Source organism: Zalophus californianus, chromosome 9 (genome assembly GCF_009762305.2).
Source record: "Zalophus californianus isolate mZalCal1 chromosome 9, mZalCal1.pri.v2, whole genome shotgun sequence".
Lineage (NCBI taxonomy): Eukaryota > Metazoa > Chordata > Mammalia > Carnivora > Otariidae > Zalophus > Zalophus californianus.
In genome coordinates, this window is record NC_045603.1 from 65,092,717 (window position 1) to 65,112,111 (window position 19,395).

At 39.4% G+C, this 19,395-nt stretch overlaps 1 pseudogene; it reads right to left on the minus strand.

Annotated features, from left to right (window-relative positions):
* Positions 1-355: 355 nt before the first annotated feature.
* On the minus strand, positions 356-1,773 carry LOC113922327 (annotated as a pseudogene).
* Positions 1,774-19,395: the final 17,622 nt, after the last annotated feature.

Sequence of the window (19,395 nt, forward strand, 5' to 3'; positions counted from 1 at the left end):
CTTGGCCAGAGCAAAATTATGCAAATGACTGAATGCTAAGCTGAAACAAAAAGTAATTAACATGTTGGGAACATGCAAGGGAGCAAGCAAGCATATAGCTAGATAAAAAGACTTTTTATTTAAAGGCAAAAAATCCTAAGTGGCCCTCTGGCACAGGCAATTTCTACTTTCACACTCACCAACATGTATGTGATCTCCCACCTTTAATTTCTTTCATCTTAAAGGGCTGATTTGGACAGACTTATTGAGAACGATGTCCATAAAAGAAAAATCTTTCTGTGGTTAAATTTAACTTGTGATAAGTTTGCAGAAGTTACAGGTAAGGAGGATAGTGAAGAAGTCAGCTATGATCCATTTATTTGAAGGTCAAACCAGCTTCATTTTACACTCCGAAGACTTTCTCAGTGGTGCTTACATAGGCAGCTGTTCTCAGGTCCAATCCTAGGTTGTACTTTCTGGCTGTGTACATGATTTGCCTGGTAGAAAAGTCCATAGGGTAAGCTAAACCAGAAAGCACACTGTCTTTCTTGGATATTCTGTTTTGGAACCCTGCTGTAGATATAATGGGAGAAGTTCGATGGTGTTTTCTAAAATTTTTTTTCCAAACTATCTTGAACAGACATGAGAAAACGGTGGTTAGAATCTCATACTTGAAGGTCAAACAGCCATAGCTGACATGATTTATACTCTTTAGCCACTCAGAGTAAGATACTATCACTCCCTCAGCATTCAAATATAGATCAGGAATAACCATAATGTTCCTCTTCAGAAAAATCTTATCAACTTCATTGGCAGTTTCAGCAATGATCTTGGCTTTGACTCTGGGTGCACTGGATTTGGTCACCTGCTTCTCGTTGGCAATAGGGATGAATATATGCCATGCTTGCAGGATGCTTCTTTCCTAGGGCTTTGTCTTGGAGAAATTCAGGATTGATCCATGTTGCAATCTGAATTCCATATGCTCCCATTAGATTCAGCAACACCAACACATTTAGCAAAATTACAATGTAAATATAGACTGCAAAATTGCCAAATCCCTAAAAAACATATTTTATCTCCAAACCCTGGTGTCATTCCTAAAATGCTCATGAAAGAGACTCCACTAAGGAAGTTTTCAATCCCATGCAAAACACTATAGCCAGGAGCAGGGAGATGTGGGTGGATGCGACCCAGACTGATGGATTTACCAGGATGGCAGGCATGTGCATTAATTTACATGCCCTATGGTGCTGGCATAGGTGTCAGCAATCTAGGACATCTCTTGCTCGCATGTGCCCATGCCTGGGGAAGGCACATCAACGCCAGGACCAATCAAAAACCCTTTTTTGTGAGTTCCATGGTGAATCCCCTTGTGATCTTTTCCAATTTATTACTGGTGTAGTTCTTGGTATTAATACCAGCATTAGCACCCCAAATGGCACATCAACCACAGCACATTTAGATGTCACAAGGGAAGCCAAAACTTTTACTTACTTTACATTCACATCTTTGCTGTAACGGGAGCATGCAGTGCCGGCTGTGCCGGGCCCCATAGCCCCGGATGACCTCCCTGGCGCTGTTGTCCTGCGGGATGCGGAAGCTCAAGCTCAGCAAGTGGTAGCAGGGCTTGAGGTTTCGCAGGATGCCTCGCAACCCGTTCCGCTTCTGCTCCTCACTCTCGCCGTTCTGGACGTGTGCCACCAACTTGCCCTCCAGGATGCTGGCCGCGTGATTGAAGCAGCTTTCCGCCACCTTGAAGAAGTAGGGGCTGTCCTCCCAGCCCGCCGCCGCCATGCTGTCCCGTGGCCACGTTCCAGCGGCAGTGGCATTTCGTCCAGGCGGCGCCCGCTCTTGGAGGCCCTGAGGAGGGCTGCTTTTTAAACTTCGCGCCTTCCCCGCAGTCTTCTCCCCTCACGGCACCCGCCACCTGACCGGGAACAGTCGGCTGCGCGGCCCAACGCCGTCTGGGACCGCCAGGCAGGACCGGCATCCCTTGCGCGCCTGCGAACGGACGTTCCCTCTGCCTATCCCGCGGGGCGTGAGGTGCGGGGCGGCGGTGGAGCTCTTTCTCTGTATTTGAGGTACACTCTCATTCATTCTAAAGTATATTTTGAGGTATAGAACTCTTGTCTGCATTTATTTTTCTTTCATCATTTCCAGAATATCAGCCCGTTGCCTGAAGGCTTCCGTCACTTCTGTTGGGAAGTTTTCGGTCAACTGGTTGTTCTTTCGCAGGCAGCCTCGCCCCTACTTCTTTCCCAAGCCAAAAAATGGAGGCCCTTGACCCAAGGTCCTTTCTTTCCCCACCCTTGGGTCGTTCCTGAATGGAGAGGGTGTCTGCATGCTTAAGGAACTTGGCCGGCACCGGCACGCTCCGGGCACACTGAGGCCTGCGGCGCGCACTCGGGCGGAAAGAGGGCTGTGCGGGCGGGAGGTGGACCCGAGGCTCCGTGGGCAGGGAATTCGAGGCCCCAGTGTTTGGAGCCCAAGTTACAGAGTGTGCTGGCTGCGGGTGGGTGTATCAGCCAGACTGCAGGACCCTCACCCTGTGGAGACAGGAGGGAAGGAAGCCAAACACGAACCCCCAAAGCACTAGCCCAGGCCAGGACCACAGTTGCCTGTGCCTAAAGGTGGCGTTGTTTAAAGGTATTTGTCTTTTGTCTCTGTTTTTAAATTTTTCTCTTTGTCTTTGGTTTTCAGTAGTTTATTATGAAGTGGTGAGCTGTGGTTTCTTTTGTATTTATCCTGCTGGAGTTTCATAGTTATTAAGCAACTCTTCATCTTCAAACCCACCATTATGCTTTGTGATGCGCAGGTTCTGGGAAGTATATTTGGCAGCAGACTTCTCTTATGTTCTGGCACTAAAGGGATACTACTTGCTGATTCTGTTAGCACCCCAGCAATAGGGTGCTATTTTTAGGGTACTATTTTAGGGTTCTTTCCAGCTTTCTCTCAGCACTCCCAGAACTAGTCCCCTTATGCCCTCTTAGATATGGCAGCATCAAGAAGCTTCCCCTTCCCAGTTCCACAGGATCCCTCTTCTGAACTCCTGCGATAGCAACACAGATGGGCACCGTGCCTCTTCAGGGATCTGAGTCCCAGCTCACAGAGAATCTCCTGCAGGCTTCTAGTGGCTGGCCATCCAAATTCATCTTTTTGTTCCCCTAGCCCTAAGGATGGCTACTTCCTGTAATTACTACCTCTACATCACCATAATGCTCTCTTTCTGCTTTTTGAATTTTTCTTTTTTTAAAAAAATTCTTATTTAAATTCAGTTTAGTTAACATAGTGTATTATTAGTTTCAGAGGTACAATTTAGTGATTCATCAGTTGCATTCAGCACCCTGTGCTCATATTATCAAGTGCCCTCTTTAATGCCCATCACCCAGTTACCTAATCCCCCACCCACCTCCCCTCCAGAAACCCTCAGTTTGTTCCCTATAATTATGAGTTTCTTATGGTTTGCCTCCCTCTCTGTTTTCATCTTATTTTATTTTTCCTTCCTTCCCTGTTTCTTAAATTCCACATATGAGTGAAATCATATGGTATTTGTCTTTCTCTGACTGACTTTATTCTCTTAGCATAATACTGTCTAGTTCCATCCATGTGGTTGCAAATGACAAGATTTCATTCTTTTTGGTGGCTGAGTAATATTCCATTGAATATATGTATACCATTTCATCTGTTGATGGACATCTGGGCTCTTTCCATTTTTGCTATTGTGGACATTGGGGTGCATGTGCCCCTTTGAATCACTATGTTTGCAACCTTTGGAGAAATACCTAGTACTGCAGTTGCTGGGTCATAGGGTAGTTCTATTTTTAACTTTTTGAGGACCCTCCATACTGTACTCCAGAGTGGCTGCACCAGCTTGCATTCCCACCAACAGTGTAAGAGGTTTCCCCTTTCTTCACATCCTCACCAACATCTGTTGTTTTCTGAGTGGTTAATTTTAGCCATTCTGACTGGTGTGAGGTGGTATCTTATTGTGGTTTTGATTTGTATTTCCTTGATGCTGAGTGATGTGGAGCATTTTTTCATGTAAATCTTCATTGGAGAAATGTCTGTTCATGTCTTCTGCCCATTTCTTGACTAAATTTTTTATTTTGGGGGTGTTGAGTTTGATAAGTTCTTTATAGATCTTGGTTACTAGACCTTTATCTGATAAGACATTTGCAAATATCTTCTCCCATTCTTCTGGTTGTCTTTTGGTTTTGTTGACTGTTTCCTGTGCTATGCAAAAGCCTTTTATCTTGATGAAGTCCCAACAGTTCATTTTTGCTTTTGTTTCCCTTGCCTTTGGAACTATGTCTTGCAAGAAGTTGCTGTGGCCGAGGTCAAAGAAATTGCTGCCTATGTTCTCCTCTAGGATTTTGATGGATTCCTGTCTCACAGTTAGGTCTTTGATCCTTTTTGAGTTTATTTTTGTGTATGGTGTAAGAAAGTGGTCCAGTTTCATTCTTCTGCGTGTGGCTCTCCAATTTTCGCAGCACCATTTGTTGAAGAGACTGTCTTTTTTCCATTAGATATTCTTTCCTGCTTTGTTGAAGATTAATTGACCATACAGTTGTGGGTTCATTTCTGGGTTTTCTGTTCTGTTCCATTGAAAATATGTCTATTTTTGTGCCAGTACCATGCTATCTTGATGATTACAGCTTTGTAATACAGCTTGATGTCTGGAATTGTGATACCTCCAGCTTTGGTTTTCTTTTTCAACATTACATTGGCTATTCAGGGCCTTTTCTGACCTGAATACAAATTTTAGGATTGCTTTTCGAATTTTTCAACTTCTGTTTAACTATGTTTTCATATTAAATTATACTGCTCTGTCCCATTCTCTTCTTTCTATGACTCTAAACATATTAAATCTTACCATTTCCCATGAGATTTTAATGATTTTATGCTGTATTTCCCATTTTTTGTCTGTATTTCAGTGAGGATATTTTCTGTTGACCTCATACTAGTTTATTGTTCTGTTCCTAATGTGTTTAATCTTGGTTATTATATTTTTCAGTTTTATCATTTATGTTTGATTCTGTTTTATAGATTCCAGTTCTCTAGAGAAATTCTCCATTTTCCCATCTATTTACTTGAACACATTAATCAAAGTCATTTTAAAATGTATGTCTAAAGAGATCACAAGTGTTGCCAAGGATGTGTAGAAAAGGGAATCCTTGTGCACTGTTGGTGGGAATGTAAATAAGTACAGCCATTATAGAAAACAGTATGGGGAGTCATTAAAAAATTAAAAATAGAACTGACATATCCAGCAGTCCCATTTCTTGGTGTGTATTCAAAGGAATGAAATCACTACCTTGAAGAGATATGTGCACCCTCATGTTCATTGCAGCATTATTCACAATAGCTAAGACAGGGAAGTGACCTAAGTGTGTATCAACAAATGCATGGAGATACACACACACACACACACACACACAATGGAATAGTGTTCAGCCATAAAAAAGAAGGAAATCCTGCCATTTGTGACAATATGGATGACCCCTGAGGGTATTATGCTAAGTGGACAGACAGAAAAAGACAAATACTGTATGATCTCACTTATGTGTAGAATCTAGAAAAGCCAAACTCATAGAAATAGAGACTAGATTGGTGGTTGCCAGGGGCTAGGGGTTGGGGAAAATGAAGAGATCTTGGTCAAAGGGTACAAACTTCCAATTATATATGAATAGTTCTGGGGATCTAATGTACAGCATGCTAACTATATTTAGCAATACTGTATTATATACTTTAAATTTGCTAAGACAGTAGACCATTAATGTTTTTACCACACACACAAAATGGTAACTATGTGAGGTGATGGATGTGTTAACTAGCCTTCTTGTGATAATTATTTCACAAGATATACATATATCAAATCATCTTGTACACTTAAACTCACGCAATTATCACGGTTATCACACAGTTCAATTATATCTTAAAGCTAGAGAAAGGCAAATGTTTGTTGAATAAATGCATGAATGAATGGATATGAGAAAAAGTTAAAATGCATATTTAATAACTTCAATACGTAGATCACCCATGAATATGTTTCTATGGTCTTTTTTCTTCTTTTTTTGGTCATTTGACATTTTTAGAAATAAAATTGAGACTCTGGCTGGTGTTATCTTACTCTATAAAAGAATGACTTTTGCTTTGTGTAGGCAGAGGCAAATCATCTTAATCCAATCTAGGATTGAGCTGTTTCAAAATTGTGTTGTGAGAACTGGTCTATTTCTTGTTCAGTATTACTTCTAGAGTATAGTGCTTCCGTGACCTTCCATAGCTCTAACTGGAAAAGTCATTACCACTCACCTTTTCTTGGCAGACCCTGAGCTCCAATTTTGGACTACAGATCTGCTTGGCTTCTCAGCCTCATAGGCACTACTTTTTGCTCATCTTATATTCTTGTCATGTGCTACTTAGGAAATGGCAAATATCTCATGGGAAGAATTGGTGCAGAATGTTAGTCTCACCTTAAAGCATTTTGCTTCTTCTGGTCATCTTGGCCCAACAAGTCCTGGCTGCCTTGGTAGCCCTGAATTTCAAGTTTTGTGTCTATATACCTGTGAACTGCCAAAAGTTCAGCTAAGGTTCTCAGCCTCTTAGCTATCAGTTTCTGCTTGGCCATCCACCACTTACAAATAGACAAAGGCCGTGAGGATAACATAGAATAATACAGAATATCAAGCTCATTTCAGTACACTTCTCTTCCCTCTGAGGTTTTGGTCTCTGACTCTTGACACCCTTGTTAGACATTCCAGTACTTTGAAACAGATGCTTTCTGCATTTTATTTATCCTCTTCTAGTTCTCAAGAGAAATGTTGATCAGATATAAGCCAATCCTACATGATCAGAAGTGAGATGTCTATATTCTTTATGACTAAGAAAAAGTGAGATTTCTAGAATGATGGCCTAACTTTGAGGGTAAAGCTTTTACTTTCCAAAATGTCTTAGTGTGGGCTGTCTCAAATACTTCTCTATCATTTGGCTCTTTCTCTGGATGCTCTACCTTCATCTCAATGATATTTAGGTATTGTTATTTTTTTAAAGATTTATTTATTTATTTGGGAGAGAGAAAGAGTGTGTATGTGTGAGTGGGGTGGGGGAAGGGCAGAGGGAGAGAGGAGAGAATCTTCAAGCGGACTCCCTGCTGAGCATGGAATCCGATGTGGGGTTCCATCCCAGGACCCTGAGATCATGACATGAGCCAAAATCAAGAGTCAGACACTTAACCAAATGAGCCACCCAGGCGCCCCTAGGCATTGTTATTTTAATTTGCAGTTCCCAAATGAAATTGATGTTGAGCATCTTTTCATATGCTTATTTGTTATCGGTATATCATCTTTAGTGAGGAATCTGTTATTTTGCTCATTTTTACTTTGGTGGTTCATTTTCTTATTGTTGATTTTTAAAGAGTTCTTTGTACATTTTGGTTTATCTGGTGAATCTTTGTAAATATTTTCTTCCAATCCATGACTTGTCTTATTTTCTTGACTTTGGGCAGTAAAACTTTGAAGGTAACTCAATCAATACCTTTTTTATTTTTTGGAAGTTTTGCCAATTCTAGATGTATTTTGCTATCTGTCAACCTCTATACATTTCTTACTGGAATTTTATATTTAACTGTTTTGGGAACTGGCAAAACCACTGAAAGTGGTTTTTTTTTTTAAAGATTTATTTATTTATTTGAAAGAGAGCAAGAGTGAGGGGGTTTGCTGAGGGAAAGGGAGAGAAATCCTCAAGCAGACTCCCCGCTGAACACAGAGCCTGTCATGGGGCTCAATCCCAGGACCCTGAGATCATAACTTTAGCTGAAATCAAGAGTCGACGTTTAACCGACTGAGTCACCCAGGTGCCCCCACTGAAAGTGTTTTTAATACTGTTGAGTTAACATGAAAATAGAAAGCATCCTTGTGTAGTTTTGTTTTCAGTACAACTCAAAAATCATGTGAAAAAAACTCCATTACTTTTGTAAAGTCTTAATTAAAAAATCAAAATTTGTGGGGCACCTGGCTAGCTTAGTTGCTAGAGCATGCAACTCATGATCTTGGGGTTCTGAGTTCAAGCCCCATGTTGGGTGTAGAGCTTACTTAAAAAAAAAATCAAAATTTGTATTTTAACACGTACCAAATCAACATCTAATGAGGTGGTGGGTTTTTTTTTTTAAACATATTTTGTTGCTATAATGCATACTGCTTATTTTATTGGTGTTATGATTAGTTTTCAGTGCTGGGGTTAAATTCTGTTGTATAGTTTTTAGTATGTTATGTTCAGTTGTTTAGATTTTGTCTAGAAAGGAAAGAATTAAAAACTACTTTCCCTGTCATGTAATATGTGCATTTTTATGTTCAAAGGTCACCATCTTTGATAAAATCCTAAATATTCCTTCCTTGTAGGAAATATTTTTGGATGAAATGGCTTTTTCACAGACTGGAGAATAGCTATATGCTGGAATTGTAGACTATAAGAACATTTAGATCACAGGATAATAAAAATGAAAGAAGCCTTCAGTATTTTCCAGTTATGCCTCATTATTTACAGGGGAGAAAACTGAGGCCCACAAAACAGAATAACTTAGACAAAGTCAAAATGGGTTTGTGACCTTATAATCCATATCTTTTCCTAATCTACCGTGCTGTTTTATGAACCAAACTTGGACATCCTTTTTTTTTTTTTAATTTGAAGACTTTACTTATTTATTTGACAGAGAGACAGCGAGGGAGGGAACACAAACAGGGGGAGTGGGAGAGGGAGAAGCAGTCTTCCCGCGGAGTAGGGAGCCCGATGCGGGGCTCGATTCCAGCCACCCCGGCGTGCCCAAACTTGGACATCCAATCACTATATTCCACTACCCAGTAAGAATCAATAAAGTAAATGTCTTTTATATCACATTTATTTTTATCAGTTGTTTGTTTGCTGGTTTCTTTGCTTGGCAGTTGTGATGTACTTGGGGCTCATTCGATTTCCTGGTTCCCAGGTGCAGCCATAGATCCTGGTATCTCTGTCCATGAGTATCACTTTCTCTTCTGGGCAGTGGTGATGTCTGCCTAGTAACTTCTCTTTTTCAGGCAACGAAAGCTGTGCCCTAGATGTCATAGTCACATGAATGGAAATAAAAGAAATTTGGTTCACTAGGCAGGTGGCACTGCCTTCATGACCCTATCCCAAGATATCCAACATCAAGTAAGAGAGGAGATATGCTGGTTGTATACCATCTTTCTATGTAGTGTTCACTCTTTGCTATCCTACACTGCTGCCTATGTTGTATGAAGAGAAAAGAAGCTCCCTGCCTTGAATTCTGAACCAAATTGAATTTTGAATGATGACAGGTTTTGTAAGTATATCTGTTCTTTCAGAAAGCTGTAATCTTTTTGCCAAAATATTGGAACATTTTGTGAATTTTGCTACTATATGGAGAATAAATATGGGATAAAGTATTTGAAAGGGGACTGTTCAAGAAAATACACAGTTACTGTACTTAGACACATGCAGATGAGCCCACTTTTCTTCAACACCCATCACTCAGATTCTGTCTTGAAAGGAATTCCCAGTAAGTCCTAGGTCAGGCCATATAGAGAGTATGGCTAGCTTAGTATATGCCACAGGTGAGCATCTGAGACAGTCTTTTTTATATGATATTAGGTGTCAGATGGAACTAGAGAGTAGGAAACTTTGTCATATACAAATGTCACTCAAGTAGTGCCTTTGAGGGCAGCACACTCAAGTACTTTATTAATGAAAATCTTGACAATGGAGTCTGTTATGGACCTACTGTGTTTAACTCTTGAGTCTGAATTAAGCCCCAACGGTAATTTTCAAATTTCCAGAGCACTTTCCAGAAGGGAATAATGGGCCTCACATTTCTTAGTGTGTTTTTAAGCTTTCCTACCATTCCATCTCTTTATCCCATACTTGTCTCTCCATGATTTTCCCTATATGGAACCATCCACACCTGACATACTCTGGCTCTTTGTATTGATCAAAGAGACCAAGAAATCATGGCTTGGCCCTGCCCTCGGCTTTCCACTCTCTTACTCCTTGACCCTTGTATTGGAGCACACCTGCTTGGTTTAGTGCTGCTGTTCCATGTTAGAGTGGGGACTCATGAGGCTTGGTTTCCTGACTATGGGCAGGGTGGAGCTCATGGGAAAGGCCATGTGGGTAAAACACCTGGCAGTTGCAGAACAGGCCTTCCTCTCTTGATTGTAGGGTTAGGGTCCAGGGTAGCAAGCTGATCGATCAGAGAACTATCTTCTTAGGTTGTGGGGGTGGACCCTTGATGGCTGCTCTCCAGTGCTCAAATTTAGAGCCATCCCAGAATCTGGAGGCCCAACGCTTCTGTACCAAATAAGAGAAGGTTGTGAATATATGAAGGAGAGAGATCCATCCTCTCCCACCCTCCCTGCCCTGGCCTCCACTGTCCTTAAGGATTTTATTATCACATTCCACCAGGAATGGGCATCACTAGCTCTGGAAGTTGCAAATCTCTGATGATCATGTGGCCCGCAGGAAATAGCCCTTGCTAAGTCTTAGGAAATGTAGTATCATAGCTTATCAGAGCTTGTGTCTTCATCAGGAAAGTCAGGACAATTCCTCATGCTTGCCTCAGAGGAATATTAAAATTAGTAAAATCTTAGGTTGAATATGTTTTTTTAAAGATTTATTTATTTGAGGGGCACCTGGGTGGCTCAGTCATTAAGCATCTGCCTTCGGCTCAGGTAATGATCCCAGCGTCCTGGGATCGAGCCCAGCATCGCACTCCCTGCTTGGCGGGAGGCCTGCTTCTCCCTCTTCCACCCCCTCTGTTTGTGTTCCCTCTCTCGCTGTGTCTCTCTCTGTCAAATAAATAAATAAATAAATCTTAAAAAAAAAGATTTATTTATTTGAGAGAGAGAGAGCGAGAAAGAGAGAGACAGTGTATGGGGAGGGGCAGAGGAAGAGGGAGAGAAACAGACTCCACTAAGCTGGGAGCTCAGCATCGGGCTTAATCCCATGACCCTGAGATCATGACCTAAGCCTAAATCAAAAGTTCAATGCCCAACCAACTGAGCCACCCCAAATATGGTTTTGACAAACCTAGAGTGTGAGGTGGTATCTCATTGTAGTTTTTTTATTAAATTTTTTATTTAAATTCAATTTAATTAATATATACTGTATTATTAGTTTCAGAGGTAGAATTTAGTGATTCCTCAGTTGCATAAAACACCCAGTGCTCATTACTTCAAGTGACCTCCTTAATGTCCATCACCCAGTTACCCCAATCCCCTGTTCACCTTCCCTCTAGTAACCCTGTTTGTTTCCTATAGTTAAGTCTCTTATGGTTTGCCTCCCTATTTTCATCTTATTTTATTTTTCCTTCTGTTCCCCTATGTTCATGTTTTGTTTCTTAAATTTCACGTATGAGTGAAATCATATGGTATTTGTCTTTCTCTGACTGACTTATTTCTCTTAACATAATACCCCTTAGTTCCATCAACGTGGTTGCAAATGGCAAGATTTCATTCTTTTTGATGGCCGAGTAATATTCCATTATATATATGTATACCATATCTTCTTTATCCATTCATCTATTGATGGACATCTGGGCTCTTTCCATATTTTGGCTGTTGTGGACATTGCTGCTATAAACATTGGGGTTCATGTGCCCCTTTGAATCACTGTATCCTTTGGATAAATACCTACTACTGCGATTGCTGGGTTGGGAAGCCTACATACTGTTTTTCAGAGTAGCTAAACTGGTTTGCATTCCCACTAACAGTGTAAGAGGATTCCCCTTTCTCCACATCCTTGCCAATATCTGTTGTTTCTTGAGTTGTTAATTTTAGAGCTTTTCCCCTAAGGTCAGGAACACATCAGGGATGTCCACTCTCACCACTGTTGTTCAACATAGTACTGGAAGTCCTAGCCTCAGTGATCAGACAACAAAAAGAAATAAAAGGCATCCAGATCGACAGGGAAGACTCCTCCCAAAAATTGCTAGAACTGATACAAGAAGGCTATAAAATCAATATACAAAAGTCAGTTGCGTTTCTATACACTAACAATGAGGCAGAACTAAGAGAAATCAAGGAATTGATCCCACTTACAATTGCACCCAAAACCCTAAGATACCTAGCAATAAACTTAACTGAAGAGGTAAAGGATCTGTACTCATCATAGTTTTGATTTGTATTTCCCTGATGATGAGTGATGTTGAGCATCTTTTCATGTGTCTGTTAGGCATCTGTATGTCTTCTTTGGAGAAATGTCTGTTCATGTCTTCTGTCGATTTTTAAATTGGATTATTTTGTTTTTGGGTATTGAGTTGTATAAGTTCTTTACATATTTTAGATAGTAACCCTTTATTGGATCTGTCATTTGCAAATATCTTCTCTCATTCCATACGTTGCCTTTTAGTTTTATTGTTTCCTTCTTTGTGCAGAAACTTTGTATTTTGATTTAGTCATGATAGTTTATTTTTGCTTTTATTTTCCTTGCCTCAGGAGACATATCTAGAAAAATGTTGCTATGACCAATGTCAGAGAAGTTAGTGCCTTTGCTCTTTTCAAGGATTTTTGTGGTTTTGTGCCTCACATTTAGGTCTCTAATCCATTTTAGTGGGGGCAGAAGGAGAGGGAGAGAGAGAATCTTAGGCAGGCTCCATGCTGGGTGTGGGGCTCAATCTCACAACCCTGAGATCATTATCTGAGCTAAAATCAAGAGTTGGATGCTTAACTGACTGAGCCATCCAGGTGCCCCATAGGTCTTTAATTCATTTTGAGTTTATTTTTGTGTATGGTGAAAGAAAGTGGTCCAGTTTCATTCTTTTGGATATAGCTGTCCAGTTTTCCCAACACCGTTTGTTAAAGAGACTGTCTTTTTCCTATTGTATATTCATTCCTCCTTTGTTGAAGATTAACTGCCCATATAATTGTAGGTTTATTTCTGGATTTTCTGTTCTATTAATCTATGTGTCTATTTTTGTTCCAGTACCATACTGTTTTGATTACTACAGCTTTGTAATTTAACTTGAAGTCTGAAATTATGATGTTCCCAGCATTGCTTTTCTTTTTCAAGATTGTTTTGGCTATTTGGGGTCTTTTGTGGTTCCATACCAATTTTAGGATGTTTGTTCTAGTTCTGTGAAAAATGCTTTTGGCATTTTGATAGGCATTGCATTAAATGTGTAGATTAAATGTGTAGAATTTTAAGAATATTCTTTCTTCTAACCTGTGAGCATGAAATGTCTTTCCATTTTTTTGTGTCATCTTGAATTTCTTTCATCAGTGTTTTATAGTTTTCAGAGTGCAGGTTTTTCACCTCTTTGGTTAAGTTTATTCCTAGATATTTTATTGGTTTTGGTGCGGTTGTAAAGGGGATTTTTTTTCTTAATTTCTCTTTCTGCTGCTTCATTTTTAGTGTATAGGAATGCAACAGATTTTTGTATATTGATTTTATATCCTGATCCTAACCCTACAAATAATGAAAATTTTACTTCTTCCTTAGAAATCTGGATACCTTTTATTTCTTTATATTGTCTAATTGCTGTGGCTAGGACTTCCAGTACTATGTTGAATAGAAGTGGTAAGAATGGATATTTTTGTCTTGTTCCTGACCTTAGGGGAAAAGCTCCCAGTTTTGTCACCATTGAGTATGATGTTGCTGTGGGTTTTCTATATAAGGACTTTATTATGATGAGGTATGTTCCCTCTAGAACTGCTTTGCAGAGGATTTTTGTCATGAATGGATGTTATACTTCATCAAATGCTTTTTCTGCATCTGTTGAAATGATATGATTTTTATTCTTTCTTACTGATGTGACATATCACGTTGATTGTTTTGTGAATATTGAAACTTGCATCCTGGGAGTAAATCCCACTGGATCATGGTGTATGATTATTTTTTTTTTAGTGTATTGTTGGATCAGTTTGCTGATATTTTATTGAGGATTTTTGCATCTATATTCATGAGAGATATTTGCCTCTCTTTTTCTTTTTTTGTGGTGTTTTTATCTGGTTTCGGTATCAGGGTGATACTGGCCTCTTGGAATGAATTTGGAAGTTTTCCTTACTCTTCTATTTTTTGGAATAGTTGAAGAATAGTTATCAACTCTTCTTTGAGTATTTGGTAGAATTCTCCTGTGAAGCCATCTGTTCCTAGAATTTTGTTTTTGGGGAGTTTTTTGATTACTGATTCAGTTTCGTTGCTGGTAATTGGTCTGTTTAAATTTTCTATTTCTTTCTGCTTTAGTTTTGGTAGGTTATGTGTTTCTAGGAATTTATCCATTTCTTCTTAGTTGTCCATTTTATTGGCGTATAGGTTTTCATAATATTCTCTTACAATTGTTTGTTTTTCTGAGGGTTGGTTGTTATTTCTTCTCTTTCATTAGTGATTTTGTTTATTTGGGTCCTCTCTTTTTGAGGAGCCTGGCTAGAGGTCTATCAATTTTGTCGATCTTTTCAAAGAATCAGCTCCTGGTTTCCTTGATCTGTTCTGTTTTTTTTTTTTTTTAAAGATTTTATTTATTTATTTGAGAGAGAGAGAATGAGAGACAGCATGAGAGGGAGGAGAGTCAGTGGGAGAAGCAGACTCCCTGCTGAGCAGGGAGCCCGATGTGGGACTTGATCCCAGGACCCTGGGATCATGACCTGAGCCGAAGGCAGTCGCTTAACCAACTGAGCCACCCAGGCGCCTTGTTCTGTTTTTTTTTTTTTTTCAGTTTCTATATCATTTGTTTCTCCTCTAATCTTTATTATTTCTTTCTTTATGCTGGTTTTAGGTTTTTTTTTGTTCTTGTTCTAGCTCCTTTAGGTGTAAGGTTAGGTTATTTGAGATTTTTCTTGCTTCTTGAAGTAGGCCTGTATTGCTATAAACTTTCCTTCTAGAACTGCTTTTGTTGCATCCCAGAGGTTTTGGACTGTTGTGTTTTCATCTTTATTTGTTTTCATGTATTTCTGGATTTCTCCTTTGATTTCTTGGTTAACCCATTCATTGGTAGTATGTTGTTTAACATCCATGTTTTTGTGGTCTTTCACTTGCGGTTGATTTTTAGTTTGATAGCATTGTGGTCAGAAAAGATGCGTGGTATGACTTTGATCTTTTTGAATTTGTTGAGACTTGTTTTGTGGCCTAATGTGTGATGTATGTTCTGGAAAATGTTCCATGTGCACTTGAAAAGAATGCATATTCTGCTGTTTTTGAATGGAATGTTCCACATATGTCTGTTAAATCCATCTGGTTTAGTGTGTCATTCAAAACCACTCTTCTTGCTGATGTTCTGTTTGGATGATCTGTCCATCAGTGTAAGTGGGGTGTTAAAGTCCCCTGCTATCACTGTATTACTATTATTTCCTTTATTTTTGTTATTAACTGTTTTATGTATTTGGGTGTGCTCATGTTGGGTGCCTAAATATTTACAAAGGTTGTATCTTCCTATGGGATTGTCCTCTTTATTATTATATAGTGTCCTTCTTTGTCTTTTATTAGTCTTTGTTTTATTTATTTTTTATTTTTTCTTATTTTTTCATTAAGTTGCCCCATTTTATTTTATTTATTTTTTTCCTGGTGTAAGACTTTATTTATTTATTTATTTAGTTCGTTCAGTTAGCCAGCTCATAGTACATCATTAAATTTTGATGTAGTGTTCAATGATCCCCCATTAGGTGCATATAACACCCAGTGCTCATCACAACATGTGCCCTCCTTAATAACCATCACTGCCCTCCCTTCTATAACCCTCAGTTTGTTTCCCAGAGTCTAGAGTCTCTCATGGTTTTTCTCCCTCTCTGATTTCTTCCCATTCAGTTTTCCGTCCCTTGCCCTGTGGTCCTCTGCACTATTCCTTATGTTCCACATATGAGTGAAACCATATGATAATTGTCTTTCTCTGCTTGACTTACTTCACTTAGCATAATCCCCTCCAGTTCCACCCATGTCAATGGAAATGGTAGGTATTCTTCCTTTCTGATGGCTGAGTAATATTCCATTGTATATATGTACCACATCTTCTTTATCCATTCATCTGTTGAAGGACATCTCAGCTCCTTCCACAGTTTGGCTATTGTGGACATTGCTGCTATGAGCATTGGGGTGCATGTGCCCCTTATTTTCACTACATCTGTACCTTGGGGTAAATGCCTAGTTGTGCAATTGCTGGGTTGTAGGGTAGCTCTATATTTTTTCAAATTTTATTTTATTATGTTATGTTATGCTACACCAAAGGCATAGATGCTGATCCATATAATCCTGTGTTGCCGACAAACAGAGCATCAGCATACTTTAGGTTGAAAAAGTAAGGGATTCCCATAATGTGTGTGACTATTTTATGTGTATGGAGGCTGATTTTTTTTATTATGTTAATGTTACAATACATCATTAGTTTTGATGTAATGATCCACAATTCATTGTTTTCGTATAACACCAAGTGCTCCATGCAGTATGTGCCCTCCTTAATACCCATCACCGGGCTAATGCATGCCCCACTGCCTCCCCTCTAAAACCCTCAGTTTGTTTCTCAGAGTCCATAGTCTCTCATGGCTTATCTTTCCCTCCAATTTCCCCCCTTCATTTTTCCCCTTCCTTCTCCTAATGTCCTCCTTGCTATTCCTTATGTTCCACAAATAAGTGAAACCATGTGATAATTGACTTTCTCTGCTTGGCTTACTTCACTTAGCATAATTTCCTCCAGTCCCATCCATGTTGATGTAAAAGTTGGGTATGCATCCTTTCTGATGGCTGAGTAATATTCCATTGTATGTATGGACCACATTATCTTTATCCATTTATCTGTTGAAGGGCATCTCAGCTCTTTCAACAGTTTGGCTAGTGCGGACATTGCTGCTATGAACATTGGGGTGCATATGGCCCTTCTAAAAAACAAGAATCCAGGGCCTGATGGATTCTCTGGGCAATTCTACCAAACATTCAAAGAATAAATAATACCTATGCTACTGAAGCTGTTTCAAAAATAGAAACAGAAGGAAAGCTTCCAGGCTCATTCTATGAGGCCAGTATTACCTTAATCCCCAAACCAGGCAAAGAACCCATCAGAAAGGAGAATTTCAGACCGATATCCCTGATGAATATGGATTCCAAAATTCTCAACAAAATCCTAGCTAATAGGATCCAACAATACATTTAAAGGATCATCCACTGCGACCAATTGGGATTTATCCCCAGGATGCGAGTGTGGTTCAACATTCGCAAATCAATCAATGTGATAGAACAGATTAATAAGAGGAGAGAGAAGAACCATATGGTGTCTCAATTGATGCAGAAAAAGCATTTGACAAAATAGAACATCCTTTCCTGATTAAAACTCTTCAGAGTATAGGGATAGAGGGAACATTCCTCAAGTTCATAAAATCCATCTATGAAAAACCCACAGCAAGTATCATTCTCAATGGGGAAAAGCTGAGAGACTTTCCCCTAAGATCAGGAACACGACAAGGATGCCCACTCTCACCACTATTGTTCAACATAGTACTAGAAGTCTTAGCAACAGCAATCAGACAACAAAAAGAAATAAAAGGTATTCAAATTGGCAAAGAAGAAGTCAAACTCTCTGTCTTTGCAGATGACATGATACTTTATGTGGAAAATCCAAAAGACTCAATCCCCAAATTACTAGAACTCATATAGCAATTCAGTAATGTGGCAGGATACAAAATCAGTGCACAGAAATCAGTTGCTTTCTTGTACACTAACAATATGACTGTAGAAAGAGAAATTAGAGAAACTATTCCATTTACAGTAGCACCAAAAACCATAAGATACCTCGGAATAAACCTAACAAAACAAAGAGGCAACCCACAGAATGGGAGAAGATATTTGCAAATGACACTACAGATAAAGGGCTGGTATCCAAGATCTATAAAGAACTTCTCAAACTCAACACCCAAAAAACAAATAATCAAGTCAAAAATGGGCAGAAGACATGAACAGACACTTCTCCAAAGAAGACTTACAAATGGCTAATAGACACATCAAAAAATGTTCATCATCATTAGCTATCAGAGAAATTCAAATCAAAACCACATTGAGATACCACCTTATACCAATTAGAATGGCAAAAATGGACAAGGCAAGAAACAACAAATTTGGAGAGGTTGTGGAGAAAGGGGAACCCTCTTACACTGTTGGTGGGAATGCAAGTTGGTACAGCCACTTTGGAAAACAGTGTGGAGGTTCCTCAAAAAATTAAAAATAGAGCTATCCTATTATCCAGCAATTGCACTACTGTGTATTTATCCCCAAGACACAGATGGGTAGCTCTGTTTTCAATGTCTTGAGGAAACTCCATACCATTTTCCAGAGTGGCTATACTCCTCAGTAATCAGATGACAAAAAGAGATAAAAGGCATTCACATTGGCAAAGAAGATCTTTTTGCAGATGACATGATACTTTATGTGAAAAACCCAAAAGACTCCACCCCCAAGTTAATAGAACTCATGCAGCAGTTCAGCAACATGGCAGGATACAAAATCAATGCACAGAAATCAGTTGCATTTCTATGCACTAACAATGTGACTGAAGAAAGAGAAATTAAGGAATCAATTCCATTTACAACAGCTCCCAAAACCACAAGATACCAAGGAATAAGCCTAACCAGAAAGGTAAAGAATCTATACTCTAGAAACTACAGAACAGTTATGAAAGAAATTGAGGAAGACACAAAAAGATGGAAAACATTCCATGCTCATGGATTGGAAGAATAAGCATTGTTAAAATGTCTATGATGCCCAGAGCCATTTACACTTTCTCTGCATTCCCTATCAAAATACCATTGACATTTTTCACAGAGCTTGAACAAACAATTCTAAAATTTGTATGGAACCAAGGCGCCTGGGTGGCTCAGTCATTAAGCATCTGCCTTCAGCTCAGGTCATGATCCCAAGGTCCTGGGATTGAGCCCCGCATTGGGCTCCCTGCTCAGCAGGAAGCCTGCTTCTCCCTCTCCCACTCCCCCTGCTTGTGTTCCTGCTCTCGCTATCTCTCTCTCTGTCAAATAAATAAATATTTAAAAAAAAATTTGTATGGAACTAGAAAAGACCCCAAATTGCCAGGGGAATGTGGGAAAAGGAAACCAAAGCTGGGGGCATCACAATGCCTGACTTCAAACTATATTACAAATGTGTAGTCATCAAGACAGTATGGTACTGGCACAAAAACAGACACATAGATCAATGGAACACGATAGAGAACCCAGAAATGGACCTTCAACTCAATGGTCAACTAATCTTCGACAGCGCAGGAAAGAATATCCAGTGGAAAAAAGACAGTCTCTTCAATAAATGGTGCTGGGAAAACTGGACAGCCACATGCAGAAGAATGAAACTATATCATTCTCTTATACCATACACAAAGATAAACTCAAAATGGAGGAAAGACCTCAATGTGAGACAGGAATCCATCAAAATCCTAGAAGAGGACATAGG